Raw genomic sequence first — 27,950 nt, 5'->3', positions numbered from 1 at the left:
AAAAAAACACCATATTAATAGCAAAGATTTAAAGATTTTTCTATCACATGGCCACAAGCCAAGAAAGCTATTTTTTATTTGTATAAACAACTCCATTACCTGCAGTAAGTAACCCCAAAGGCACCCAAAGAATTGAAATTTGGCAATTGAATGTATTTCATTTTGTGGAGTCTGGAAGATTAAATTATGTGTACCACACCACAGATACATATTCAGGATTTCAGTGGGCAACTGCTTTAAGTTCTGAAAAGGCGGATTCTGCAATTACACATTTATTAGAAGTTATGGCCATTACAGAAATACCTGTACAAATTAAAACTGACAATGCTCCAGCATATGTCTCTAGTAGAATGAAACAATTTTTTTGCATATTACAACAAAAAGCAAATTACAGGTACACCACACAATCTTACAGGACAAGCAGTTATAGAAAGATCTAATCATGCATTAAAATATGTGCTGAACAAACAGAAAGGGGTAATAAAGACCCCCAGAGAGAGATTGCACAATGCTTTATTAACTTTACAATTTTAAAAACTTATGAGAAAGGAACAACAGTGGCAGAGAGACATTGGACGATAGAAAAAACTGCTGAATTAAATCAGTCTATATACTTTAAAGATGTGTTGACCTCAGAATGGAAACCAGGATGTGTGCTAGGTTGGAAAGAAGTTTCACTTTGTTCCCACAGGAGAAGAAAACCTATGGACACCATCAAAAGTGATAAACATTAGATTCATATAGAAAAGACCTCTTGCTGGTTGTGGTGGCGCACGCCAGTAGGATTTGCTGAAGGAGGCAGAGGCAGGAGGATCACGAGTTCGAGGCCAGCCTAAGCTACACATTTAAAAAAAGAAAAGAAAAGACCTCTTGACTAGGACAGGCAATAGTTCATCAAATGATATGACCATTCAATCTACACTGACTTATAAGACTGACAAATGCCTTTCATTTGATCAGATATTACCTGCCAAGAAGGAAAACTCCCCAAAGTTAGGGTTAGGGTAGGGTTTTGTTTTTGTCTTTCCAGGAGAATAAAAGCATCTAACTACAGAATCTGAAGACCACTGAAATAAATATGTTCAAAATACATTAAAATTCTTTAAGAATTAAAAAAAGAAAAACATATGAATTATTTCTTTCAAAAAGCTAGAAATTCAGATTTGTATAAGAAATCTCCCATTGTAATGTTAATATGAAAAAATTCAGTGCACAGCATGAATTGTGACAGATGTCACCACCATAGACCTGAAAAGCTATGGAGAAAGGGGAGGAAAGCCATGTAGGGGAGAGGTTTGGTTCTAGCAACTATTTCAAAACCAAATAGCAGCCCTTGTTCATATAAAGGGCATGTGAAATAGCTGTAAGTTCTGTCTTGTGGTCACAGATGGCACAGAGGTTAAGAGTACTTGCTGTCCTTGCAGAACACCCAAGTTTGGTTACCACTACCTACTCTGAGGGGTGGCCCCCAGCTCCAGGGGCATCTGATGCCATCTTCTGGTTTCCACAGGCAGCTGCATGCACTCACAAATAAAAACTAAATATTAAAATACTAAAAACAAACAAAACAAAAAAGGGTCAGGCTTGATGGTATAAGCCCTCAGTCCCAGCACTCAAGAGGAAGAGGAAGGCATATTCCTGTAAATTTAAGGACAGCTTGGTTTACACAGAGACCTAGACCAGTCAGGGCTATATTAAGTCCCTGTCTCAAAAACAAAGTCAACATCAAACACATATTTAAAAAAGAAAAGAAAGAGCCAGGAGGCGGTGAGGCACTCCCTTAATCCCAGGATTTGGGAGGAAGAGGCTGGCGGGTCTCTGTGAGTTCAAGGCCAACCTGGGTCTACAGAGCCAGTTGTTCCAGGACAGTTAGGGCTACAAACATAGAAACCCTGTCTTAAAAAAGAAAAAAAAAATCAAAAGAAACCAACCCCCCATCAAAAAGAAGATGAAAGAAAGAAAACAATCCAAAACAAAACAGAAAAAAACTTCAAAGAAGAGGAAATACAGAATTTAGTGACTTGGGCAATTTTAGCTTTTATTCTTAGCTTCCTCCTCTCCCACTTCCTCATTCTTATCTTTTTTCTCCTCCCCTCTCTCTTTTCTCTTTTTCACTTTAGCTGTCCCTGCTGGGAGTCACTTTCTCAAATCAGTACACAACTGAAGTGTCCCCTGCCAGGTTTTACCCATCTCCCCAAGTAGTTCTGTCCCATCAGATCAATTCACCTTTGTCACCTGGTCACTTTCACCTCAGCCTTGGTTTGGAGAGAGGTAAAAAACTCATTTGCTTTCCAGTGCTAATGTTGGACTCTAGCGTCCAAACACCGTGAAGGAGTCTCCCTCAGAGACCATCTCACACACTACAGCCGATGCAAAAGCATGAGGATTTTATTAATTCTGTCATGACAGGGTCCCCCAGCATTCGGGAAGCCGAGGGACCTCGAATAGCGGGTACAGTCTACTTTTAAAGGGGCCACAGAAGCAAGGGGGGTTGTTCTTTGACTATTCTGATTGGCTTATTTGAAAGGGCTATTACCAATAATTGACTGGAGAGCTGTTGCCAGATCAGATGAGGTAAGAGGTCATTTTGACCCCTTTTCCCAGGGGACCGAACCAAAGCTTACGTATATGGGTAATTGTTCAGGAACTGAGTACGTGCTAGTGTAGCTGTTAGGTCTTTGGTTCCCAGGGGAGGAGGGGAAGCACTATGGCACAGAGGCTGAGAGGATTCAGAATTGTCAAAAATGGCTTGAGGATTGTCTTAAAGTCTTACACTAATAGCAGCAAGATCATGACTGTCAGTGGACCAGGTATCTTAGATCTAAAGCTGATCTGTTTGGCCATCCCAGCTGAACCTTCCATCCCTGGAGGTCAAGGCCTTTGGATCTCTCCCAAGTGAGAATTTCTCTGGGGTTACATTGACCCAAATGTGGGGTGAGAGCTCACTACTTGTGAGCCCAAATAAAAGGCAAGTCATACTTCCTGTGATTTTCCCTTGATGTTTCCCTAAACTAAAAATCCTGTTTTCTAGTTACCTCAATCCCAGCACTTAGGACACAGAAGGACCAGGAGCTTAAGGTCCGCCTCTGTTACACAGTGAATTCCGGGCTAGGCAGTTCTCAACAAACAAACAAAGAAAATCAATACTAAAATAAAATAAATTTGAAAGTTGCCGTAGAAAGTAACCCAAGGAGGCTTAGAGGGAGGGATGAAGTGGGTGAGGAGTGCGGAAGTGGAGATGAGGGCTCCTGAGGTAATTGGATTCAGGCTGCATCTCCTGTGCCTGAGCTGCAGTGTGTGGCTGAGAAGATGGCAGGTGTGGGGGCCTCACAGAAGCCCGAGGTTGGGTGAGAAAGCAGAAGAGGTGTGGAGGTGGACAGCATCTGCTTGGACCAGGAAGGGAGGGTTCAAGTTCAGTGAATGTGGGACCCAGCCAGGAGGAGCTCAAGAGAGGCCTGAGTCTCAGTAGTTTACCCTGAGGCAATACCTGGTTCTGATAAAGACCACAAACCTGAGACCACCCAGGCACCACCCAGGAACAGGCTGTCTAAAGAAAATTCCTAACATTCCAACTGTTGTAGATAGGATCACCTGCCGACACTCACCCTTCGCTTTTCACCAGGACACTCCCTTAGATAAAAATCAGCCAATCAGGGGTCCTGAACCTTAGAAATCCTTTGCTACTACAAAAACCCAACCCTAACTAAGCTCTGGGTTCTCCTATCACTCCAATAAGTTAGACACACAGAGAGTTGGAGTTTGCAAACTTGTGTAAGAATAAAGGCTCTTTGCTTTCACCTGCAGAACTCGGTCTCCTAGTTGGTTTGGGGGGGACTCCGTGATCTGGGCATAACAGTGAACAGAAGCAGGTTCTCAGGGTGAACCAGGAAGTTGGATGAGGATCATGGGAGCCCTGTGAAATGTAGTGCTGATCTTAACAAACCAAGTTTTCAGTTTCCATGATCCTTTCCTTTAGAACCTGCAGCAGTAGGAGCAGCATGTGGGAAAGTGGATCCAATCTTTCGGAGAAGGGCCAGGGTACATCAGGCAGTACGATGGGGAGCTGTGGACCAGCCTTTGTGAGCAAAACTGAAGCCGAATGGAAACGGGAAAAGTGGAGTTCTCACTTGTCCATCCAGCTCCTCCCCCCCTCCTTTTCTCCCCTCCCCTCCTTTCTCCTCTTCTACCCTCCCCTCTCTTTTCTCAAAGCCATCTTTAGAGCCCATGCTTTTGCTTTCTCTGTTCACTAAGAATTAAGTACAGAGATCTTATTAGCAGGAGAAGGATTTTCTCAGAGGAAGAATTTAGAGCCGGGGTGGCGGCAGACACTGAACTGGAAACACCCACCCCATCCTCCCCTTCATATGGACCCCAGTTAGAGCAGTCTAAAACCAGGGAGACAACTTGAAGTCTTTGTGGAAAGACTACTTGCTGTCTAGGATGGCAAGTTGAGTGAAAGACCCCAGTTGTGGGGAGACTCTCAAGTCTCGGGATAACACGACCCCCTCAGTAACTCACGAGAGACCATCCTTGCTGCAATCACACGAGGTTTATTTGACAGGTACCAGTGCACTGGGGCTGAGACTGATAACCCAGGCAGGGGAGGAGTTCGACCCCGAGTAGCTGGGAGAAGGGGTATTTAAGGGAAGAAACCACAACCCAGTAATCCAAAGGGTGCAGGGAGGGCATCATTGGAAAATTCCGAAAATGATCACAAAGGGGCAACTCCCTGTTTCTCAAGATTATAACCTAACTTTATCTTCAGCTAGTTCTGGAAACAAGTCACTGAACCAGCTAATCCTAGATTTTTGGCTTTTCTCTTCCTGCTAGAGGGCTCTGGATTTATCCAGGTCTTTTACTAGCAGGAGCAGAAGCAACTAACTTGAACCATCAAGATGGCTCTGCCAGTAACACCTGCTGCCAAGCCTGGCAGCCTGAGCTGGATTCCCTCAGACCCACATGGCAGGAAGGAGAGTTCTGGCTTCTCTGGGTTGTCTTCCGACTCCCACACATGTACTTTGGCACACACATGTGAACATTGAACGCCCCTGCAGTAAGTAAAATAAATGTAATTTTAAAATGTTTTAAAGATGTGGGTTGAGGGCTGGAGAGATGGCTCAGTGGTTAAGAGCACTCACTGGCTGCTCTTCCAGAGGTTCTGAGTTCAATTCCCAGCAACCACATGGTGGCTCACAACCATCTGTAAAGAGATCTGGCGCCCTCTTCTGGCGTGTGGGCATACATGGAGGCAGAATGTTGTATACATAAGAAATAAATCTGTTTTTAAAAAAAGGTGTGGGTTGAATTTTAATGTGTGTATGTGAATGTATCTGTATATAGGCATATACACATGAATACTAGTGGCCAAAGGAGTCCAGAGTTGTCAGACACCCAGTCCCGAAAGCCCCCAGGAGCTGGAGCTTCAGCCAGGTTGTCAGCTGCCTGATGTGGATGCTGGGACTGAACTGAGGTCCAAACTCTTAAGCACTGAGTCACTTCTCCGACACTAACAAAAGAAAGTCTTTAAATAAGCAATGAGTTCATTTGTCCAAGTCATGAGTTAGGTTAGGAGAAGGTGCTGATAAAGGCTGATGAAGGAGATCTCAAAGAAGGTAGATTGCAACCCTGCATGTCCTCTGGATTGATCGTGGCAGTCATATCCATATTCAAAGGGAAGAGACCAAACCACAGTAGAATCACCGTGCAGACAGTGCAGTGAGCCCCAGGCCACAATAGTGACTAACAGTGTTTCCTATGTTGATTGTTTTAGGATATGTTTACTTGTTACATGCAGTGACTCAACTAAGTCAAGAAGGGCCTGGGTGCCAGAATACAGACAATCCTATGATGTAAGGAACCTCTGTTTAATGAGGCTGCTTGTTCGTCCCAGCTGCCCAGAGCCTAAATAATCACACAGAAACTATATTACTGAAATCACTGCTTGGCCCATTAGCTCTAGTTTCTAATTGGCTAGCTCTTACTTATTAATTTAACCCATTTCTATTAATCTGTGTATTGCCACGTGGCAGAGGCTTACGGGCAAAGTTTCAGTGTCTGTCTCAGGCAGCGGGGCTACATGGCTTCTCTCTGACTCTGCCTCCTTTTTTCCAGCATTCAGTTTAGTTTTCCCTGCCTACCTCTACTCCCTGTGCAGACCCAAGACAGTTTTCTTTATTAACCAATGGTATTCACAGCATACAGAGGGGAATCCCACATCAAACCTCTCCCATATCAGGAAAGAAGGTGCAGTTTCTGTGTATCCCACTCCAAGTTGCTGATGCAGTAACCCACAGATAAGTTAGTGTCTATAATTACTGTCTTACTGTCTCCTGAGCCTGTCATAATGCTGGACATGAGAAAGACTCAATTAGCATGTGTGGAATGCACTCTTGAATTCTATTAAGTAAGCTGTATAGGAGACCAGTGGTTTGAACTGAGCTCCAGCCCTGAGCTAGACAGAGTAAATCAACCTGTCCTAACCTGTCTAGCATGTGCAAGGCCCTAGGTGCTATCCTCATCACATCAAAGTCAGACGAACACAAACAAAACAAGAATGGATGGAGTCTTAAGATGGACCCACATCTCCAATAAACACACACACACACAGAGAGAGAGAGAGAGAGAGAGAGAGAGAGAGAGAGAGAGAGAGAGTAAAACAACCATCTGATTGTCCAAGAAAAGAGCAAACTGACAGTTGAAAGACCAGTCCTCCATCAGCTCGGTTTTACAGTCTCCTCTCCTTTAATCTTAAAAGAAAACTGACCTTGGAATCTAAGTTTTATCCTCTGTTTCTATTCTTCTTATTCCTGTTCTGCTTAGCTCACTGGAGAGTTTGTCCTGTTTACAGAAGATCTTTAAAGATGGAGGCTGGAGAGAAGACTCTGTTTAAGAGGTCTCGAGGACTCCAACTCAGTTCCCAGTGTTCCCATCTGGTGGCTTACAACTTGTTTAACTCCCTATCTACTTAACTCTAGCTGTAGCGGATCTGAGTGAGCCCTCTTCTGGCCTTGGCCTTTTCTGGTACCTCCACTTATGATTATGCACTGCCCTCCCCCCACAGGCACACACACACACACAAACACACACACACACACACACACACACACACACTAAATCTTTATCTTGTTCTTTGTTAGTTTGTTTTTTCTGAAACAGGGTTTCTCTGTGTAGCACTTGTTACATTCATTCTGTAGACCAGGCTGGCCTTGAACTCAGGAGAGCCGCAGGCCTCTGCCTCCTGAGTGCTGGGATTAAAGGTGTGCACCACCATGCTTGCCTTTATAAAAGATATTTAAGCTCAATTTGCTTCATTTTATCTTTTGGTAATTCATAATACCTATTATATTATAATCTCTAAGTTGCTGAGGGAAAACCATTTGAGCTGACATCCTATGAGAGTTGACCCTTTCACTCACAGGCAGGAGACCCCCCTCCCCCAAAAGGGACCTATCTTAGGGACAGAAAAGCCCAACCAACTGGTTTCACAAGAACACTAGAGGCACAGAGGAAAGTTGTTTCGTAAGTACAACAAATGGATGAAAAATAAAAATGAACAGAGCTAGCCATTTCTTCATGTGCCTCCTGTGTGCTCACAAGTAGATCACGATTTATTAGTTGCCTTCTTTCACCTGACACTGGCTGGTCTCCCGGTGGTTGTGTGCAGTCTGGGGAGGCCTCAGAAAAAACGGGGAAATAATGCAACTCTAATCTGACAGGGAAAGCCTGGCAATTCCCAAGGGTTACTGCTGTGAATCTATGCTGCAAGGTTCGGGAAGCATGAGGAGGGTGTCTGTGGGTGATCGCAGCCCTAAAAACTTCCCACTCAGGAAGAGCTGAGCACAGGTGCACATGTATGAGCTGTCCCCTTCCTCCTCTTTTTGTTTCACAGGTTCCCCAGGCTTTGGAAGACCACCCCATCCAGGCATTCAGATCACTGAGCCATACACCCTACTAGACACAAGTGGAAATATTATTTATCAATTTTCTAGGCATTTCAATCCAGTCAGTTGGACAGCTAAGATTACTTACCATAGCACCGGTCAGTGAGGCCCTGCCGATGAATGATGAACTCGCTTCTTTTTTTTTTAAACTGTGACTTCAGTGTGTGGGAGGGGATTTCATGGAGTTTTATTTGTTTTTGAGCTGTGGTCTCATTATGTAGCCCAGGCTGGGTTTGAACCCGCAGTAATCCTCCCTTGGTCTCTGGAGTGCTGGGATTGCTGAAGGGCATCACCATATCCAGCTTGGCCAAGCATCGGTTTGCTCAAGAGGATGAGAAGGCTAGGAGAAATGGAAAGTCCTTAAAAGGGGCCACTCAGGAGAGGATGTCTCCTAGAGAAAAAAAGGGACACAGGGGCTGGAGAGTTGGCTCAGAGGTTAAGAGCATTGCCTGCTCTTCCAAAGGTCCTGAGTTCAATTCCCAGCAACCACATGGTGGCTCACAACCATCTGCAATGGGGTCTGGTGCCCTCTTCTGGCCTGCAGGCACACACATAGACAGAACAGTGTATACATAATAAATAAATAAATATTTTTTTAAAAAAAGGGACACAAACTGTCCTTCATACTGAGAACTAATCTAACCTGCTCAGGTATGTTTTAACTGACAACTGAGTCTGAATGCAAACTGATGAAGACACAGACATGTGGTGACACCCTTTTTTATATTCATACCCATGGTGGAAGGCCTGCTATTCAGCAGCTGTTGCAACCCTGAGTTTCCTGGTACTCACACTCACCCGAGTGAAGGCACTCAGAAAGGCACTAATCCTTCACCCAACCCTAGCATAGTGCTTTGGGTCAAACCCAGCGAAGGCTATAAACTGTCCTACAAATGGGAGTCAGTTGCTACTGGAGGCCGAGATTAGGAGGCTGAGGAGCCCTGATCACATGGGGCAGCCTAAAGCAAGCCCTTCTCCATCCTGGGAGGACCCAAGTGAATCTTCAGCTCTCTGCTCATAGAGCCATGGATGCCTGCTGTCTTGAAAAAGAACACAAAGGGCCAGGCCTGTCCCTGTATCATCTCATCCTTGGCAGGACCACTGGAGAGGCGCACTATCTGTGGTAGCCAGAGTCAAGCCTTTTGTTTGTCTTAGGAGACATTTTAGTGCATCTATGAAAAGCCAGCCCTGTATCTTAAAGGAAAATCACCCATATCTTTCTTCTTGCGCCTGAGAAAGTAGCTTTTAAATATATCAGCTGGCCTCTCCTTTGCCACTCTTCCTTGATCAGCAATTAGCTCCATGAGGGAGGTCAGAACTACTGATGTCTTTTCTATGGGATTGTGTGAACCCCATCTTGGGCATGTGTCTGCTATCCTTCAATACTTCCTGGAGAAAACCAGCCTCGCATGCAGGGGGTCTTGGAGATTCTGGTTCAAATCTGTCTTCAGGTGTAGGCTGCAGATACCGGAGAAATACATATTGGGATATCCAGCATAGACTAGCAGGACAAAACTGACCAGAACTGATATCTAGCAATCCTTCTATCCACAGCTGGTCTTGACCTTTGCTTGCTTCAGCCAAGAGTTTTTGCTACCTTGGACCCAGCATAATTCTCATGTGTTGAAAGCCTGTGTGTAAATGGATTTTTCTTTGGACTGGCAGCTCACAAAAAAAAAAAAAAAAAACCCAACATGGAGACTTATTATTAATTATGAAAGCTTGGCCTATAGTTTAGGCTTATCCCACTAGCTCTTAATACTTAAATTAACCCATTTCTATTCATCTACATGTTGACATGTGACTCGTGGCTTTTACCCTTCTTCTTGCATGTCTAGGTGTCTTTCTCTGCTTCCGGCTAGCCACTGGCCTTTCTTCTTCCCAGAGCGCTCTGTCTCCAGAAGTCCCACCTGTACCTTCGGCCTAGCTATTGGCCATTCAGCTCTTTATTAAACCAATCCCAGTGACACATCTTCACACAGTGTAAAGGAATACTCCACAACACCAGCTAGCTTTGCTGTAGAGATGGCACGGTTACCACTTTTCCTCTATATAAAAGACCATAGGGCCTGTCCTTGTGGGTGGCAGAGCATACCTTCTGTGTTGGTTAATTCTTGTCAACTTGACATAAGCTAGGGTCATCTGGAAAAGGGGAACTGTACTTGAAGAATTGTCTCCAGCCGGGCAGTGGTGGTGCACGCCTTTAATCCCAGCACTCGGGAGGCAGAGGCAGGCGGATCTCTGTGAGTTCGAGACCAGCCTGGTCTACAAGAGCCAGTTTCAGGGGCTGGAGAGATGGCTCAGAGGTTAAGAGCAGTGTCTGCTCTTCCAAAGGTCCTGAGTTCAATTCCCAGCAACCACATGGTGGCTCACAACCATCTGTAATGAGGTCTGGTGCCCTCTTCTGGCCAGCAGGCATACACACAGACACAACATTGTATACATAATAAATAAATAAATAAATATTAAAAAAAAAAAAAGAGCTAGTTTCAGGACAGGCTCCAAAACCACAGAGAAACCCTGTCTCGGAAAAAAAAAAAAAGAAAAAAGAAAAAAGAAGAAGAAGAATTGTCTCCACCAGACAAGCCCGGGCAAGCCTGTAGGGCACCCTCTTAGGTAATGATTGATATGGGTGGTCCAGACCACTCCAGGTAGTGCAATCCCTGGGCAGGCAGGCAGTCCTGGGAGGTATGAGAAAGCAGGCTGAAAAAGCCACGGAGAACAATCCAGTAAGCAGGCAGGATTCCTCCATGTTCTCTGCATCAGTTCCTTTCTCCAGGTTCCTTGAATTCCTGCCCTGATTTCCCTTCATGATGATAAGATGTAAGCAGAAATAAACTTTCTTCCTCAAGTTGCTTTTAGTTATGGCTCTTATCACAGCAATAGGAGTCAAACTTGGACACTGGTCACTCCAGCCTCTGTCTACTGAGCAGTTGTGTGGCTCTTGGCTGTCTGGGGGACACAAGTAAGCTTTAGATGGCGGAAAATTAGGCAGCAACGTTTCCAGACAAAGGGCATTACGTCAAGCAGTGTACACCTGGCAATACAAAACAGCGTTCCCAGACCTTCAACAGGGCACCGCTGTCACTTATGAGTGCTGTCTGTTCCGTGCTGTACTGCCCTGTTCTGCCCTAAGTTCAGTGAACAAAAGGAAGTTTTCCTTGGCTTCCCTGGACCCTCCTTTTTAGCATACCCTCTTTCATCAGCAGAGACGGACTTCAGCAGTCCGGACAGAGACTCAGAGTTTCCAAAAGCGAAAGGAAAATTGTGGCCGGAAATTCTGCATGAACAACCATGGTTTCTCCTCATTCCGGTTTACTCTCCATCTCTCATGCTGTTTCCTCTAAGTGGGGGTACTAAGGGAGGATTTTCAGATGAATGACCATAACCAAATTAGAATGTTCTAGCTAAAAATAACTTACTTGAAAAACCATTTTGAGGCACTAGAGAGATGTCTCAGTGGTTAAGGGCTCTTTCTGTTGTTCCAGAAAACTGGGGTCTCTAGCACCCACATCAGATGCTCACAGTTGCCTGTTTGTAACTCCATCTCCATGGAGGCCTTTTCATAGCCTTCATGGGAGTGTGAAATACATTCAGACAAACACACACATAGACATAAAATAAAAAGTATTTTAACTACTTGGTGTATCTATATATTCTTTGTCTGCTTTAGGAATTACAGGCCACTTTGAATTGGGAGACTGAGGACAACTAATTTGCACACACACACACACACACACACACACAGAGAGAGAGAGAGAGAGAGAGAGAGAGAGAGAGAGAGAGAGAGAGAGAGAGTTGAGGGGAAACATATGAACCATGGTTCGTGTGTGGTGGTCAGAGGACAACTTTTTTTTTTTTTCAATACAGGGTTTCTCTGTGGTTTTGGAGCCTGTCCTGGAACTAGCTCTTGTAGACCAGGCTGGTCTCGAACTCACAGAGATCTGCTTGCCTCTGCCTCCCGAGTGCTGGGATTAGAGGCGTGCACCACCACCGCCCGGCTTCAGAGGACAACTTTTTGGAAGCAAGTTCTTTCCTTCTGCCTTGCTTGAGTTTGAGACAGGGTCATTCTTGCTCCCATCAGCGGACTTCATCCTCTAGCTTTTCCACAAGCTTCAGTCCCAGGGTCCCAGGAAATGGTAGCTTTTGTGCTGTTGAGATTATAATAAGTTTTGAGTAAATCCTAAACTTTGGGAAGCTTTGCCAAGAGCCACAAAGTCCTACAACTTCTCCACGTGACCCTCTCTGCAACATGAGACAGTCCCACCCCCGTGACTAGCATGTCTGATCCCTGCTCTAACTTCACATCGCTCCTGGTAAGGAAATGGCATCACTGTGTATGCTCTTTAAAGAGCCCTGGGTATTCTCCGAGGCTTCAGAGAATATTAAAGATATATTAAAGTTGCTCTCAGTTCTTGTACTGGGACGTATCAGCAGTGTGGCAGTTGAAGAAAGGCAGGGTGGGAATCTGCTTCTCCTGTCTCTTGCCATTATTAACTGTCTAGAGCCTTGTAGTAGAAGGCTGGCTACCCATAGGCCTGGGTCATGGTCAGAGGGCAAGACCTTGGCCTAAGAAGGGAGCTGAGCAGTCGACTAGAGGTTGAGAAAGTCAAAGGAGCAAAGAGAAGATTCTCCAGTGGCATCATTACCAGAGGCAGCCTCCGCACCCAGTGAAGAACGCATCTCCTTGAGCATCTTCAAACATCCACTTAAAGCACCTCTCCTCAAACATCAGTTAGAAACGGGCTTTTAACAGGCTGTGCGCATTTGTAACTCTTCCTGTTGTTGTTTTTTTTTTTCTCAGATTCTAGGCCAAGGGGGCATCTCAATAGGCAAAGGTGCCTGCCACCAAGCCTGATGATAGTTTAGTATCTGGGACCTACATGGTAGAAGGAGAGAACCTATTCCCACCAATTGTCCTCTGATCTCAAAGGCACTAATGCCTCAGCACACATGGATGAACATGTGTGTATACACACACATAATTAATTAAAAGTAATACATTTTTTTAAAAGCCATATTCTCATTTCATCCACAAGTAATGGAAGGGCTAAGGAAGATGAGACCTTTGTTTATAACGACAGTACTAGGATTCAAATATGGTTTGTCCCCACCAAAATTTACCTGGCTTTAGTTCCCCAAGGCATAGGATCAGGGTCATGGGGAAGTCATTCAGGCGTGAAGGCACTTCGCTCATGAATGGACGGATGTTTTAATAAAGAGACTAGCTTCTTCTAGGAATAGGCTGGGTGTTGCAGGCCTAACTCAGTTCTCACAGATACGCGTGGTTAGTGAGTCTTGGTTTGTCTCACATTTGCATGGCTTGTACCTACTTCCTTTTTCTGTTTCCTCTCGTGATGCAATGCATCATGAGAACTTTACCAGAACCTTAGACGATAATGGCTGCCTAACTTTGGATAAACCTGTTTTCCTTACAGCTTACCTAACCTCAGACATTTTGTTACAGCACCAGAAAGTACCAGAAACCTAAAATAGATGCTAATCCATACGTGAGCATTCTGCGCTCATGGCTGAATTACCTCCCAAGAACTGTATGCCTTTAGACCATCACATTACGGGTTAGGTTTCAGTACAGGAATTCTGGGGTACCACAAACATTCTAGCTATAACACAATGAAATGAAAACACCCCTTTGTCTCCACCCCAATTCTAGCCTCCAGTAACTGTTGTTCTACTACATATACATATATGTAAGACATAGATGTATTCTATACATCCTCTATACTTGTAAATTTTCCTGGGGATGCATTAGCAATTGCCATTTGCCTCAGGCATTAGATAAAACTAATGATTTAATCATTAGATAAAATTAATGCTGCTGGGCTGGAGAGATGGCTCAGAGGTTAAGAGCATTGCCTGCTCTTCCAGAGGTCCTGAGTTCAATTCCCAGCAACCACATGGTGGCTCACAACCATCTGTAATGAGGTCTGGTGCCCTCTTCTGGCCTGCAGGCATACACACAGGCAGAATATTGTATACATAATAAATAAATATTAAAAAAAAATGCTGCCGCCCAAATCTACCTTAGTGAACCAATGAGTTTTGTTTTTTTTGTTTTTTTTTTTTTGGTTTTTCGAGACAGGGTTTCTCTGTGGCTTTGGAGCCTGTCCTGGAACTAGCTCTGTAGACCAGGCTGGTCTCGAACTCACAGAGATCCACCTGCCTCTGCCTCCCGAGGGCTGGGATTAAAGGCGTGCGCCACCACCGCCCGGCTCCCAATGAGTTTTTTGAAGGTTACTTATGGAGTATACCACCTTGTGTTACTTCCGGGAATGTGGGTAACCCCAAGCATTTGCATCAACACAAGATTCCAGCTCATCATGAAGGACAACCTCATGGAAGCTGCATCATGCAGTCCTGCCTCCAGTGAATTTTTGTTTTGTTTTGTTTGTCCAGGGTTTCTTTGTGTAGTCTTGGCTGTCTTGGAACTCACTCTCTAGACCAGGTGGGCCTCTGGCTCAGGGATCTGTCTGCTTTTGCCTCGTGAGTGCTGGGATTAAAGGCATGCACTCCACCATCACCCAGTGACCTGCAGTTAAACTTCTAGTTCAGTCTTATATCTCGTCTACCCTCAGTTTTTGATGGTACAGTCTAACATGGCTGTGAAGGCAAGGCAGATGGAGCAGCGTGGTCTGTGTTGGTGGGAGCTTGGAGTGGGGCTTGGGCACAGCTTGGCAGAACTGGAAGCACAGAGACTCAGGTCACCACCATATACCCTCAAGGTCCATCCCAGTGATGCTCTCCCACTAGCTATGTCACAATCCCAAAAGGTTGACTTGGTATCCTTATTCAGGGACCAGAGGATACTAGAAACCACCCTCTTCTGCTTTTCTGTCTTTGCCAAAAGAAAACACATTATTAAAGATGCCATCTTGAAAATAAAGATGGGGTCTCACCAGACACTGAACCTGTCATCTTGGACTTGGAGCTTCTTCTATTGCTGTGCAAACTTCCGATTGGGGTATTCATGAGGCTGTGGGAAAAGACTAAACGGTTTCTCTTCTCTACACCCCAGAGACTGACAGGTGGGCTAAGCTTAACCTGCTAGGGCCTACATCCTGTTTCCATGGCTATTCCAGACAGTGGCTGGTCTGGGAATAGGAAAGGGGCATTGGTACTGAGGAAGAGCCCTCTGGGGGAGCCTCTGATGTAGTCACATTTGTTTCTCATGTTCCCTTAGCTGCTGGAGATCATTAGGAAGGCTCCCAGCACCAAAGAAGAGCTTTCACTGGCTCTAAGATGGTTGAGTTTTACGGTGTCCCCGGCTCTGTGCTTTGCTACCGCTCACTGCTTGGCTTAAGCTACAGCCTATGGTAGAGAGGAAAGAAGCAGAAAGTTGTGTTTCCTGACTCCATCACCTACACCAACTATTCACAGCTCCCAGACATCCGTCACCCCATGTTTTCTTCTCTACCTCCACTTTGCCTCCTTGACCTGTCTTGAAGACAGACTTTCTGTAAGTAGGGTCGTGCCTCAGTACAGGAACAGTGGGCAGGGCCTCACTGCTGGTACAATGGGCGGGACATCACTGAGGGTACAGTGGGTGGTGTCTCACTGCAGGAACAGTGAATAGCCTGTAATTTGTGGAATTTCTTGTACAGTGAAATTTGTGAATATGCAAATATCCCTGCTGAAAGGTCAGCAGGTTTTGCACACTGGCTGACTTTAGGTGAGGCCAGGAGCTCTCCCAATGTATGCCCAATGTCTTCATTGAGCTACAGACAAAGAGAGAAGACTGGCTCCCACAGCACAAGACAGAAATGGGATGCATAGCCAGGTTGCTCTTTTCGTTTGCCTGTTAAGAGAGTACCACCCACCAATGTCGGCATGGCCGACATTTCTTGAAAAGAAAAGCATTATCATCAAGACCTAGGTCAGCTTTGAAAGGCCAGAGTTAAAATGAGTAGCTGCTCATGGGGCTAACTTCAGCCTGTATCCAGGGAAGGGTGTGTAACAAGACTGTCAAAAGTCCTGCCCTCTGCTATTCCCACTGTGGCGTCCTGTCACAGTGTTCATGGGGTGGAAAAGGAAGCCTCGGCTATCTGTGACACCCTGGAGCTAGAAAACTCTTGTTTCCACAGTCTGTCTTCCTGACAGGACACGAGAGCTGCCTAGAAACTGGTTGGAATGTTTCAGTGTAGAGACAATGGAAAACCTTAAAGGTTTCAAAATTTGAAGTTCTAAATGAAGGACCCACAAATGCCACGAAACAAGCAAAGGCTTGGTGGAGGGGAATGTGGTATAGTAGTGGTGTTGGGATATCCTGACTTATTGGGAAGCCAGGATATACTTAGAGCCGCAATAGAACAGCTCTGGAGGCTGGAGCTTCAATGGGACAGCTCAGCCCTGGAGGAAAGGTGTCCTGACTATGGATACCTGAAGCTGGGGTGCGGTGGGGGATGGTCTCCCAGCAGATATAGGAATTCTGCTTTTTTTTTCCTGAGAGCTGCTACAGTTGAATTCTGCTCTGTGCCCTTACAGGAGCATCCTAGCAGAACTGTCTGTTTCTTCTCTGGCCCAAGATGTTTCTTCTGCTAACACTCTGCTAAAGGGAAGCCCCCTGTAGAAATCTCCTCTGGCTCTGGAGAAAAGTGTGTTTCTTTAACACCAGTTTCAGAGCCAGGGCACAAGGCTTTATTCCTGGGTTCAGGGATAAAGAGGTTTCTCTCTCTGGCCCAGGTCTCAAATACAGGGTGTGTTTCCTTCTCTGACTCTGGGTTCAGAGTCAGGGAGTTCAGTGATTGGGTGGTTTCCTGCTCAGTTGTCCCTTTTACCCTACACTTGGAGGTCTGACAGGTCAGAAAGAAGCTGTGCAAATGGAAATGAGAGGCTAAAACATCAAGATATGAATGTCTCAGTTACTGTTCTATTAATATGAAGGAAGACACATCATGACCAAGGCAGCTCATACTAAAGAAAGCACTTAACTGGGGAAGTTGCTTATGGTTTCAGGGAGTTAGTCTATTATCATCATGGTGAGAAACAGGCAAGCATGGCACTGGAACAGAAGCTGAGAGTTTTACATCCTGATTCACAGGTGCAGACAGATAGATAGACAGACAGGCAAACAGACAGATAGATGATAGATGAATAGATAGATAGATAGATAGACAGATAGATGGATAGATGCTAAATATGGAGAGACCAAGACATAGCTTCTAATTCTTTCTGAAGAGTACATCAAGGCACCAAGCATTCAAACATATGAGTCTATGGGTTATTCTCATTGAAACCATCATGGTAGGCATTCAGTGTTAATTGACCAAACATTCCCAAAGGCCTATTCCTTGCCAGGTACTGTGCTGAGCTCTCAGATTAAGATGCAGAATAAACACAGCTCCTGGGAGTCAGGTCTCTACAAACCAATTGTGATAAAGTAAAAGAAATACCCAAGGAAGAAAGTCAAAGCAAGAGGACATTGTCCTGGTTCACTTTCTTCTACGGAGACATGTTGCTGCTGGCTCCCTTTAGCAAGGACAGGGCAAGCTAGGAGCTTTCTACTAGAATCCTTTCTCCTTCGTCTCATAGTCTCTCTCTCTGTCTCCCTCTTTCTCTCTCGTGCAAGCACGCATGCAGACACATGTGCTTGTGAGTGTGCATGTGTGCATGCACGTGTATGTGTGTGTGTGTGTATGTAAGGGGGTGCATTGTACATATGTGCTATTGTGTATTCAGACCAGAAGTATCTGGTACCATCAGGTATCTTCCTCAATCACTCACTTATTTTACTGAAACAGTTTCTATTATGTCATGGCTAGATTGGATGTACAGCAAAGGCATGAGCATCCTCTTGCTTTTGCCTTCCCAGAACTGTGACTACAGACATGTGGTACAGCTCTAAGATTTTTCTTTTTTTGCTGCATGGTTCCAGTATTCTTCTTGTGTGGCAAGCACTTTGCTCCTTCAGCCATCTCTTCAACCTTCCCTTTCTGCCCAACTTCCCCTGTTATCCGAAGGCTCCCAAGAGCACACACTGGTCTCGCTGAGGGAACACAGTGTCAGATGAGTTGGCAACCTCTATTGTCTCTATTCTAGGGAAACAAAATTTCCCAGTAGAACTGTGTTATCAGCGCTACTCAGTCCTCTGTGCGAGGAGGGTTCATTATGTTGGCTTTTTTTCTTGTGAATAAATGCTTCCTAAGAAACAAAAGGTCTGTTCAATCCCTAAGCTCTAAACACATTAGATAGAAACAAGTCAAATCCAGAGAAAAGAGAGTAGGAGGGAGCGAGGGGGTGTAGGAGAGCAAGGTTCTCACTTTCCTTTCTCTTTTCCTTTAAACAAAGAAGCAAGCAAGCAAGCAAACAAACGACCACACTGGTGCATTTGAAAGGATAAAGAACACACCCCAGTGTAGTATATAAACACCAGAGCTGGGTGTTGAGAACAATTCCCAGAGAGCTGAGAAGGGTACAAAGGCCAGGGGAATGTCCACAGCTTCAAGTTCCTTGACAGTTTCTACCAGCTGAGCAAAACATCCTCCTCATCCACACTCACCAGGAACTTGATGGCATCATGGCCCACAGCATGTTTGAGGCAGTCTGTGATGAAGACACCTTCAAGAGCCTCTAATATTGGGCACCTGATGTGCTTGTGTCCAAACACGTGAAGGGAGACGTGCTTAGAGAACTGGATTTCAGAGATGAAGGTGGGTAGGTCCCAGATCCTGAGGATTGTGCTGACCTGGTTAAGTGGTGCCCTGCTTGTTGGATAGCATAGTCTCATGATGGCATTATGTAGCATTATGTAAAATTGCTAGAAGACTGAAAAATAATAGTTATTATCTAACCAGATATTCTGGTAAAGAACAGAGAGGCAACATTAATCCCTCCCTCAAGAGTTAATCCAAACAAGATAAATAAATAAGTGAAAGAGTTAATTAAAATTGGGCTGTCAATCACCCAGACAATGTCCCTCAAGAGGCTGTTTCGGAAACCTTAGAAGCCAAATGGTGGTGGTGCACACCTTTTAATCCCAGCACTCAGAAGACAGAGGCAGGCAAAAGTCTATGAGTTTGAGGCCATCTGAGTATACAGACCTAATTCTATGACAGTGAAGGCTACACAAAGAAATCTTGTCTCAAAAACTAAACAAAAAAGAAGGAAATGGAGGAGGAGTAGGAGGATGAATATTATGAAGAAGAATATAAGATGAGGAGGAGGAGGAAAAGGAGGAAGAGGAAGAGGAAGATGAAGATGAAGAAGAAGAAGAAGAAGAAGAAGAAGAAGAAGAAGAAGAAGAAGAAGAAGAAGAAACTTTAGAAAATACTAGAAGGGCTGGAAAGATGGCTCGAGCACTGGCTTATTATCCTCCTAACCCAGAGGATCCAGGTTTGATTCCTAGCACCCTCATGGTGGCTCAAAACTACCTGTAATTTCATCCTAAGGGATCTGATACTCCTTTCTAGCCTCTGAGGGTAGCAGGCATGCATGTGGTGTGTAGCCTTACATGCAACCAAAGCACCCAAACACATAGTGTAAATTGAAGGAAAGAGAAAATATGAGCAAGCCTTTCTGAAAAATGAACAATGGCGCATTTGTCTCTCTGGCCATTAACAAATCTCACCCATGAGAGTTTGTGCTACATAACATTGTCTACTGTCGCTGTGTCCCAGTTGGCTTTCTATTGCTGTGATAAACACCATGACTAATAGCAACTTGGAGAGGACAGGGTTTATTTCATCGTACAACTCCCAGGCCACAGTCTATCACTGAGGGAAGCCAGGACAAGAACTCAAGGAGGAAGGAATCTGCAGATAGAAACTGAAGGAGAGGCCATAAAAGATGCTGCTTGCTGACTAGCTTTTCCTCCATAGTTTATTCAATCTGCTTTAATTTTAAATTATATAACCAAGGATCGCTTTCCTAGGGGTGGTACTGCTCACAGTGGGCCGGGCTGGGCCCTCCCACATCAATCACTGATCAAAAAATACCAGACAGACTTGCCAACAGGCCAATACTGTTTTGTTGTTGTTTTTGTGTTTTGTTTTGGTCTTAAGACAGAATCTTGCCATGTAGCCTGGAGCTTGTTATGTAGACTATAGACCAGGCTGCCCTTGAACTTATAGAGATGTGCTTGCCTCGGCCTCCCAAGTGCTGGAATTAAAGGCATCCTCCACCACGCCAGACTCACAAGGCCAATTTTACACTAGTATTTTCTCAATTGAGGTTCCGTCTTTCCAGGTGACTCTAGCTTGTGTCAAGTAGACAGAAAATTAACTAGAATACCCAGTGAAAATCCTTCCACGGTTTCTTTGGCTGTCACCCACTCTCATCCACGGAAGGCCCACCACTATACTCTGTAATGAACTCTGACTTCTGCACTACACTGTGTATGCCTTGTCTGAATTCATTTGACGAAGATCACAAGGATGTGGTAGACAACGGCAAGCCGGAGCAAGATACTGATAACGCTAACGGGTCTTACTATGATGTACAGGCTAGTCTCTAACTCCTGGGCTCAGGGATCCTTCCGAGTGACTGAGACTACAGGGGGCTACAGGTTAGTGCTATCAAGTCCAGCTTCCTCATTTTAAATAAATATCACTGATATTTTGGATTTCTAACCAATGAGGGTCGCACGGAGGCATGCTGGTGAAGGAAGGATGGCTATTTCCAAAGCCCCTTCCCAGAACTCTAAAGGCCCCCAGCCATGGTGTTCTGTTTTCTCATCTCTTTGTCCTAAATTAGCACAGGGAAGAGCAGGTGGCTAGCTAGGCGGACACGGGCCAGGAAAAATTTCCATCGAGTCTGGTTTCCCATCAGAGAGGCTTTCTGGAGGCTCATCAAAGAATCCGGTGAAAAACTGTGGGAAAGAGGGGCATGTTAGACTTCTCGCCTTCTCAGAGATTTCGGCTTTGATCATTGTACTACATGAACTATAAAATGAAGAGTGCCAGCTGCCGTTTTGCCCTTTCTAAAATTGACCCATTGGAAGGCAGAAAGGAAAAAAATGCCCAGTTTCGTTTCATGATTTCATGTAATGATTTCTACAGTTGGGTTGGAAGGATGCGGGGAGAGGCTGGCAGGGAAGTGCCCGGGGAGGCAGGGGAAGGGAGCTATTTATTGTATTTCACTAAAGGGCAAGAGCGAATGATCAATAGGACCATGGTGCAGAGCGTATCTCACAATGCCTTAAAGCACCCTTTTTCATATTCCGCTCTTGTCTGCTCAAATGTTCTGGACTGGAGCTCCTAAATACACAAAGCTTTTCGATTTGCTATTTTTACAACTCAACCAAATATAATTTCCCTTCCCTTCCCACTGTCCCAGATAACGTTTTGAAACTAATTGTTAGTGTTTCTCTTGACTACTGTTGGTTTTGGAGAACTGATTGTCTCTTAACTCTCTTTTCCTGTTCATAGGACGTAATTGCTTTTCTAAATCAAAACCGAAAGAGAGATCATTCCATTTACCTGCCATTGTAAGCTTTTGGGGCACTATGTCCAATCTAAGCCACATACACATAGTTTTTACCTCTTCCTCTTTCACATTCCTATGTATGTAAAGATACATGGTTTTAGTTTAGCATTGAGTGCTAACTAATAATTCTGGCATTGGACCTCCTCCATACGGAAAGATTTCACACATTAACACACACACAGTTTTCATATTTGCCAGTTTTTCCTCTGAAGTCAGTCCCCCACTCCACCCCTTGATTTCTAATTGGTCTTTTTTTTTTTTTGGTTTTTCGAGACAGGGTTTCTCTATGGTTTTGGAGCCTGTCCTGGAACTAGCTCTTGTAGACCAGGCTGGTCTCGAACTCACAGAGATCCGCCTGCCTCTGCCTCCCGAGTGCTGGGATTAAAGGCGTGCGCCACCACCGCCTGGCTTTAATTGGTCTTAATAATAAAAACCAGGAGTCAGATACTAGTGGGCGAAAGCTGAAAGATCAGAGAAGCAGAGCAGCCAGCCACTAGTTCTTACCTCTATGAAATTCTTAGACCGAATGATATCCCATTTTTACAAGTCCTCAAACTGAATGCCTTCTCTACGAAATCTCACCCTGAATCCTGAGCTTCCTCTCTCCTCCTAGCCACATCACTACCCATCTCCACCTCCCTAGCACCGGGAGTAAAGGTGTGAGCCGCCACCTTTTGACTCTTTCTCTTTTAGACTGATTCAACCCTGTGTAGCCCAGGGTGGCCTTTAACTCACAGAGACAGAGATTCGTCTGTCTCTGTCTCCTGAGTGCTGGCATTAAAGGTGTGTGCCACCACTGCCTGGCCTCCATGGCTAACTCTGTATTGCTAGCTCTGCACTCTGATCTTCAGGCAAGTTATTTGTTAAAGCACAAATGAAATATCACCATACCCTGCTCCCCTTATGATGGGGTCTTGTGATGCATCACAGGCTCTTTAACTTGTGGGCCTCCTTCCTCCGCCTTCCTCAGAGGGCTGGGATTACAGGTGTATCCCTTCGGGCCTATTTCAGTCCTTTATTTCTGACTTCTTTTTGAATATCCTTTCCTGGCTTCTTTTGTTTTTTTTTTGTTCATTAAAAGGATCCCCTATAACTGATGGAAACAGATTCAGAGATCCACATCCAAGCATAAGGCCGAGCCACGGAAGTTCAGAAGAGAAGGAGGAGGGATTATATGAGCAAGGGGAGGGTCAAGATCATACCTGGGAAATCTACAGAGGCCGTAGAGCTCAGGGACTCATAAATACTGACAGCTGGGAATCCAGGTAGCCTCTCCACAATTACTTAGCCCAGAAAACCAGCTTGGGCCCACCTATGCCCAAGGCAAAAAGCCAACAGATAGAAAGAAAAGCAAGGAAGTGAGAAGATGTGAGACCCTCAGATCTACTCTCTCACCAGGTTGTATGCCTGTCTTTATTTTGAGTCAGAGCACAGGGGAGCCGTTGGCAAAGCTCACCTGGACTTTGAGAGACAGATGTACTTATTATGCACAGATGGACTTATGCCTTTCTCTTTGGCAGTGCTGGCGATTAAACCCGGGGCTTGTGCATGCCAGCCAAACTTTCTATCAGCTGAGCTGCGTGACATTTTTGTTTTGTTTTGTTTTGTTTTCAAGACAAGGTTTCTCTGTAGCTTTGGTGCCTGTCCTGGAACTAGCTCTTGTAGACCAGGCTGGCCTTGAACTCAGAGATCCTCCTGCCTTTGCCTCCCGAGTGCTGGGATTAAAGGCGTGCGCCACCACTGCCAGGCTCGAGCTGTACGACTTCTCAAGTTTCTTATGGGCACTTGGGAGGCAGAGGCAGGCGGATCTCTGTGAGTTTGAGACCAGCCTGGTCTACAGAGCTAGTGCCACGACAGGCTCCAAAGCCACAGAGAAACCCTGTCTCGAAAAACCAAAAAAAAAAAAAAAAAGATCGGATTGCTCTCTCTGGGCAGTCTGGAGGAGTGGGAGATAACCAAGGAAAGATGCCTCTTCTGTTTATTGATCTCATGTCCTTAGGAAGGCAGGGAGAAACACCAATTACATTTCTCTCTGTCTTCGTGGTTGCAGCTGACGGCAGAGCAGATCAAGTCTGTACTGAAGACAATAGCATGATTGATTTATTGGCTGAAATTTGCCCTTATGCCATTTCTAATTTGCCATCAGCTCTTGGACTACTAGGGATAGCTGACTGGACAGTTTATGATGCAGTTAGTTTCCTTGTTTCATATGCAAGGAAACTGAAGGCCAAAAATAAAATCTATTTATGGAGAAGAGAGGGATGGGGCAGTGGATAGTGTTGCTCCACATACATGAAGACGAGTTCAACCCCCAGTATGCATGTAAAAGCCAGGCCCTGTAGTAAAGGCCTTTAATTCCTGTAGTGGGGAGATGGACATGGACACCTCTGGATTCTAGCTGAACCAGCAAGCTCCATGAGTTTCTCTTTCAAAAATCCAAGGGAGAATGACAGAAGAAGACACTATAACCAACCTCTGTGCTTATATCCACATGTGCACACAGGTTTAAAAAGATATGGTATCAATGACACGGTTTCCAGTTTCACTTCTTCGGGCTTTCCACTGCAAATGATTATTTTTCTGTTTGTTTGGTTGGTTGGTTTTTGCTAATTTGAGCCTAGCTTCCTGGCTCTTTTTGGTGTTAATTTCAAGTTGTTTCAAGAACGGAGACTATTACCAGTACTGTATCCAGCATACTCAGAAAGACTTATAATTAAGTGCGAGAGACATTAAGTTAATAATAATCTCTTACTTTATAATCAAACAGGATAAAACCCTGTTCTTCACCCCTCCCACTTGCTAGTGTACACAAAAGCATGCCCACTAGGATGACAGAAAGCATACTTAACATATGCTGAATGATCATAATTAGAAGGACATATGCACACACAAAGATGGCAGAGATGTCCTACTGAGGCAGATTATACTTAGGGTTTATATCTGCACACAATGAGTTCTGTAGATCTTTAATACAAAGTAATGATGGATTGACAGAGATTTTAGACACAAAGCTACCAAATGTCTTGCTGGGCAATCTTGCATGTTTGCTTTCTATCCAATAACATGAAAACTAGATCAATGTATGAAACATGTGGTATTGTTATTAGTATTCTCCTTAACATTATTATAATTTTGAGACACAGTTTCATGTATTCCAGGCTGGCCTTCAACTCCGTACAATACAGAATAGTCAAGGATTCACTTGAGATCCTTCTGCCTTTGCCTCTTGAGTGCTATTATAAAAGACATGCACTGTAGTAGGCACTGTAGGACTGGCCCTATGTGGTGCTGGGGATTGATTGAATACAGGGCTTTCTGCACACCAGGCAAGCACTTGACTAACTGAGTTATGTCTCCAGATCTACCCATTATTCTGTACAATTTAATATATGTTACTAAGAAAAAGGGGGAAAATACATGCTGGGGCAACAGTCATCTTTTATTGTGTTCTGAGTGGTTACATAAGGAAGCTTTCATTGAATTGTACTTCTGTACATCTGAACGGTATGTAAATTATCCCTCATAAAATAAAACCATTATTAATAAGAATGATGGGCATGACTCACTAAAAACAAAGAAAAGCCCCTTGGGTGTGCAACTGACCTTTTAATAATTTCAGACTTTTATAGGATCTTAACTACTAGTTGATATTAATAGAAGGAAGAAACATTTCTTTCCCATGGTAATCTTTTGATAAACTAAAACTAAGTTACTTAAAGGATTTTTTTTTTTTAAAAAGATGCATTGAAAGACTTTTTATTTGGGAATGGTATGGTGGATTGAACAAAATGTCTTCCATAAGCCTTGGACACTTGAATACATGTTCCACGGTTGGTGGCTGTGTGGTGAAGTTAGGAGTTATGGCCTTGTTAGAAAAAGTATATCACTTGGGGGCAAGCTGTGAGGTTTCAAAAGATTCCCCACCTCAAGTTAGCTCTGTCAGCTTCCTTTTGTGGCTCCAGCGGTGAGCGCTCCTGTGCTGCTCCAGCGGTCTGCAGCCTATTGCGTCTACTCTTTCATCATGGCCGCTAGCCCTCTAGAACCATACATAAATAATCAGCCAAATGTAAACAAGCCCTTTATAATAAACCAAAACAAACTGTAATAAAACAGACACCATAATAAACCAAAATAGACCCTTTCTTTTACAAGCTGCCTTTGGCCATGGTGTTTTATTACAGCAATAGAAAAAGTAACTAATATGAATGACTTATTTTTTTTTAGATTTTCAGATTTTAAAATGTAACTTCATATCTAATCATATCACTTCCCTCTTTCCCTTTCTTCCTTTTGACCCATCCCATGTCCTCCCCCTTCACCTCCTCCCATGCTGCCCCCACTCCCTCTCATATTAATGGCTTTGAGATTTCAACTTATCCCAGTCAAAGTAGCTGTGGTCAACAAAATAACTGACAACAAACAACTCCTGGCAAGGATGTGGGGAGAGGGGAGCCCTCATTTACTGCTGCTGGGAATGTACACTTGCTGTGGGACAATGGTCTGTACCCTGTCAATTGTATTTTAGTAAAACACTGATTGGCCAGCAGCCAGGCAGGAAGTAGAGGTGGGGCAAGAAAAAATTCTGGGAAGAGGAAAGATTCAGTCTGCAGTCATCACCCAGACAGGGAGGAAGCCAGACACAGAGCAAGCAAGATGTGACTGCCTTGCTGAAAAAGGTACCAAGCCACATGGCTAACCCAGACAAGAATTATGGGCTAATATAAGTTATAAGAGTTAATAAGAAGCCTGAGATACTAGGCCAATCGGTTTATAATTAATGTAGACCTCTGTGTGATTTCTTTGGGACTGAACGACTGCAGGACTGGGTAGGACAGAAACCTCAGTCAATATAAACTGATGCAGCCACTCTGCAAATCAGTATGGAGACTCCTCAAAAAAGCAAAAACAAATTTACTGTATGACTCAGTTGCACCAATCTTCGGCATATGTCCAAAGAGTTCAGTACCTATTCTGTAGACAATATTCCCTGCCAGGAGATGGAAACAATCTAATTACCCTTCAACAGATGAATAGATAATTAAAATGTGGAGAATATACACAATGGAATATTATGCAGCTATAACGAAGAATGAAATCATGAAAGTTACAGATAAACAAGATGAACTAGAAAATATTAAATTGAGTGAGGTAACCCAGACCCAGAAAGACAAATGCTGCATTTTCTCTTTCATCTGTGGTTCTGTGCTCCTTATCTGGAGTAAACACAGAAACCAGGGATATATAAAAGGACCATGTGGGGGTGGGAGCTTAGAGAGGGGAATGCAGATTATATGGAGGACCAATGGGAGTAAAGGGGAGGGGGACAGTTAGGGAGGGGGAGGGAGGTCAATACAGGACAGTGAGGGACAAATAACAAGGATGCTTGAGAAAGCCAAAGGATATCCCAAATTGTATACCCAAATGTGTGTTACACACACACACACACACACACACACACACACACACACACACCCCTTAGATGAAGTTACACCACTTGAACCAACAATGCTACCCACAGGAGCCATAGACTGTCTAACAAAAGCTCCAGTCCCGGGCATGAAAAAAAACTCCTTTGGGATGGTTGGTTAGAGTACTCCAAGTGACTCCTAAAATTATAGGCTATTTGTTGCCCCTCGGAGGTTGAAGGCAAGTGCCTATTGCTGAAGACAGCACACCCTTCAAACAGGACTTGGAAGAGTCCGGCTGGATCTAACCTGAAAGCCTCCTTCCTGTGGCATAGGTTTCATAATACCAGAAAGTGTTAGCACAAGCTGACACGGGAGGGAAGTGACAGATAGTCCTACCCATCCGCGACTTCTATGAACCACAACGACCGACTTGGCAAGATACCACTAAAGTTTCAATACTGGCATTCATATCTTGGCTCTTTTTACAAGGCGAGACAGCCTTTAACTTACCTGTGTGGATAATGGTGTTGAATGCCAACCTTTGCGTAGGAGCACGGAATGGTCCCTTGAGCTACACATCCAACCAAGAATTTTACTTCAGGCTCTTCAGTGGTCTGATATTTTTACAATGTATTCAGGTAAGAAATGAGTCTTCAATGAAGTAACGTTTTCCGCCAATATTCAATTTCATTTTCTGTCCGAAATAATCTCAAAAGCCAATTTTCTGGAAAGATGCTGTTAAAGCCAGCAACTTGGATATATTTTAAAAATTAAGCCGGGCGGTGGTGGCGCACGCCCTTAAGCCCAGCACTCGGGAGGCAGAGGCAGGCGGATCTCTGTGAGTTCGAGGCCAGCCTGGTCTACAAGAGCTAGTTTTAGGGTAGGCTCCAAAGCTACAAGAGATACCCTGTCTCGAAAAAAAAAAAATATTTGCTTTTATGTTTTAACACTCTATGGCTAAAAACTCTCTTTCTCTAACGTTTACTTCATTTTCTACGTAAGTCCGATGGGGCGCAAACTTGGGACCCACAGTAAATCCTAACTTCCCAGCGTAGGAAAAGGCCTACAGTCAAAAATGGTGGAGGGACCACAACTCCCAGAATGCAGTGCTTTTAAGTTTCCTGTTGCTCAATGATCGGGGGGCGGGTCTTGAGTCTCCTCT

The 27,950-nt window shown here is 44.4% G+C and overlaps 1 long non-coding RNA gene across 2 annotated transcripts in view; it reads right to left on the bottom strand.

Moving 5' to 3' along the window:
• Positions 1-27,856, bottom strand: part of LOC126489695 (uncharacterized) — a 46,774-nt gene extending 18,918 nt beyond the window's left edge. The window contains exons 1-4 of one of the 2 annotated variants that reach the window (XR_007588980.1): positions 27,299-27,856; positions 25,305-25,416; positions 8,029-8,280; positions 7-702 (exon numbers count right to left, since the gene is read on the bottom strand). This is a non-coding gene — a long non-coding RNA (uncharacterized lncRNA). Of the gene's footprint in view, positions 1-6; positions 703-8,028; positions 8,281-25,304; positions 25,417-27,298 lie in introns of those variants that run through there. The other variant, XR_007588981.1, reaches the window with a different exon arrangement.
• Between the last annotated feature and the right edge of the window lie 94 nt (positions 27,857-27,950).

Source organism: Alexandromys fortis, unplaced genomic scaffold (genome assembly GCF_014885135.2).
Source record: "Alexandromys fortis isolate MF-2015 unplaced genomic scaffold, M_Fortis_MF-2015_v1.1 scaffold_207, whole genome shotgun sequence".
Lineage (NCBI taxonomy): Eukaryota > Metazoa > Chordata > Mammalia > Rodentia > Cricetidae > Alexandromys > Alexandromys fortis.
Note: the sequence above shows the minus strand (reverse complement) of the source record. Positions and strands in the feature narration are given on the sequence as shown.